Here is a 3291-nt window from a genome sequence, read left to right as displayed (position 1 = left end):
CGAGGTACCCAACAGCAGAATGCACAGAGGGTGTGGCGGAATGAACAGTACCCACAACCGCTCCAAGCCCCACCTCCACCGTGGCGAGGACCACAGGGGTGGAAAGTCTGACAATACCACTTGGTGATGCAGGAGCCATGGTCCCTGTCAAGCTCAGAGGTAACTCCATGATGAGTCTAATGGACATTGGTGAGACATGTTCTTCCATAAACTTCCAGTTACCTCCACCTGCTCTGACAAATGGACATAACCTGCAAAAGACCATCCGACTGACTGTTGACCAGATGGTGGAACATTCATTTACCACACACGCCTGTGAATCTGTTGGGACGGGACATTCTTGTCAAAGCAGGAGCCAGCATTCATTCAGACTGGATGCCATGCCACACGCCACAGCCAAACCCCACTGCAGACATCCAGGGTTCCCTGACACGCCAGGTGTGTACATGAATTTCAGGTATAGCAGCCAAGAAACCTGTCCTAGAAGCATTTTCTGCCTCCGATGACCTGAACAGCACGCTCTATTATGATCAGGGAGCATTTCATTAGGTACAAGGCCATGGGTGGCATTTAAACTACACTAACATATAGTTGTCCTGTGGGTTTAACAGTTTCTTTTGCATTCACAAACTCACAAATGCAATGGTACACAGCTGTACCTCACTTAGCACTCCCCCTAGTCATGAGGCTCTGCAACTCGGAGCCCTGACTGGGCGGGAAGTTTACACAGACTGGCAAAATTGTGTTTTTTCAGGTGTTCACTTTCCTCCCTCAATAAAAATGTACAGGTTAATTTTGCCTTCAACAACTGAGCAGAGAGGAGACGGCTCATGAAGATGCAGAGGTGATGTTTAAAACGCTCTCTGATGCTTCATGGACCACAGGTTCAGTTGATGTTGGTTCATGCTTCACCATCCCCCGGTGGTGATTCAGGTAACTACAGGAGCACAGGTTTTTAGATCTCAGTGCAGCTGGGTGAAGGATGCAGATGAAGGGATGAAGGAAACTCAGTCTGGGCTGTGGAACTATGGTGTCATTGAATATTCGTATTTTTCATGGTGTACTTCTTTGAAACCGGTTTTAAAAGTAGATGGATTGCATATGATTTAAGCTAATGTTAATGTAAGTTGACGACGTCACCATTATTATAAAACTTATCCGTCCCTGATCCATATTGCATGCTGACAACTTTAACCCCACAAGGTGTGTTGTTTGCTGCTATTGACTTAGCACACGTTTTCTTTTAATGGAATCATTACATAAAAATAGCAGACAATTGTTCGCATTATAGTACAGAGGGGTTCATAAAATCCTTCTGCCATTTTTAATCACTGTTTAAAATCTCTCTGACAGAACATTATGCTATAAGAGGTTTGTGTTTTGCTAATGTAGGTTGATGACATCTGCCTGCAATTAATGAAAGATCTTCTGTTGCAGCTGTATTATTTCTTCTTGTGACCTTGCCTTTTACAGGAGCGTGGACAGGACGCCTGTTCACCTTATCGATGCACCAAACTGTTTATTGTTTTTATGTTCTTGCTTTACATTTAATTCGTTTTATGTGTTTGTCCTGGAGCTTAGCCCCAGGCCAAGAGAGGGAGGTAGACAAAACAGGTCTTAATGATTAAAAGGACATTATTTTATTATTTCATTATTATCAGCGTTTAAATGTATTGTCTATTGTCTAGAAAGAATGTTTAAATGGGAACGCAGATTGACCATTTTTTAAATGTTTAAAGCTTTGTGTGTCTGTTCATCTGATTTTCTCTCATCCACAGCAAGGATGAGTAGGTTCTACGACTGGGTCATTAGACAACAGCCCCTAATACACTTTTTTCTTTTTCTTGAATTTGTATCTTCCCCACTTGTGTTCTTCATAAAACAGCACGAGGGGAAGCAGACCTTTGAGAAGAGAAATGTGGTGGACCCTTTCCATCATATTTGCTCTTACCCGGGCGTGCGTAAATTGATTCTTGTCTCATTGTCTTTTGTGTTTAATTGTTTTTTATTTTTTGATTTCCTGACCCTAACACTAACAAAAACTTAGACCCACAGCAGAATCATCTTGGCAGAACAGTACCACAGCAATGGACACCCCAAGTTCTTTTGCAGCCGTTCTGTTGCATCAGATGTGTCACATCTCTAATAACAGGCTTATTGAGAAGTCCATAGGAGGCCAGGTCCAAGCTTGCCAGAGCTTGTGGGACATGCAGAAGGAGGACGCAAGTGTTCGAGGCCCGGAATGACCTTTTTTGGACTTGGTTGCATTTTACAAAATTGCATGCTGTTATGTTTGACAATTCTATTTTTTCTTTTCATCGTCTGTGTGATTTTGTTCTGCTTTAACATTTCTCAATTCCCCCCCTTAATTCCAGGTGTTCCTTTTCCTTACAGGAAGTGCTATTTTATTGTCTTTATCTTTTACTTTTTAGAATAATTTGAATTTGTAGTTGTGCATTTTCTTTATTTACTATTTTATGTCTTGTCCTTTGTAAACGCCAATGTGCCAAAGATCCAATGAAGCATGAGTATCCTTAGGGACGGTCGCCGATAGGGGCTCGGGGCCTTAGCAAGCATTTTTCCTGTCCAACTGAATGTTTCTTAAAGATCATTAAAGCAAGCTCCACAGGTTTTTCGCTGCTAAACTCATAAATGGGTCATCAACACCTTTGAAATGCACATTAAGGCACATTGGTTCTGTTATAGATTGTGAGGGCTTGAGACCACAGCTGTTTTGATTGCATGATGTGATGATGTGTTTTTATTTTTTGTGTGACCTCACTTCGTGAGATCAAGAGAGGGAAACTGAAGGAATTTTATATCTTTGTGGTCCTCATTTCTCCTAGGCTTTTATCTTATCTTTATTTCATTGAAGGTTTTCTTACAGGTTTACTGTGTGAGGTTCCCATACTTTGAATTTCAAAGGGGCTTCCTGAACATTGCATATGTAAAGAGGTTGTGATGCTGCAGCTTCGAACTCATCCCTTCAGGAGAAAACTGTCTTTGATCTTCTGAGGCCATTTGGTTGTAGGTCTGACTTGGATCATACATCAATCATCTCTCAGACTGATTCCATCCCTGGGAATCGCCACAGGCATCTGCTCCCGTGTGGGGAACAAAGGTGTATTGTCTACTATATGCTAGGTAAATCCGGCCACATGTGGGGGGCCACCTAGGGAGCCATTTGGTTGCGGGACCATGTCAGTCTGGGAGGTGACTTCAGACGCGGGAAACGGATGCTGACTCCTAACATGGACTGACAGAAGTAGGCAGGTTCCCTGCCAGCCAATC

The sequence above is a fragment of the Oryzias latipes genome, chromosome 2 (genome assembly GCF_053564925.1).
Source record: "Oryzias latipes strain Hd-rR chromosome 2, Olatipes_Hd-rR_3.1".
NCBI classification, from domain to species: domain Eukaryota; kingdom Metazoa; phylum Chordata; class Actinopteri; order Beloniformes; family Adrianichthyidae; genus Oryzias; species Oryzias latipes.
This window is presented reverse-complemented; position numbering follows the sequence as displayed.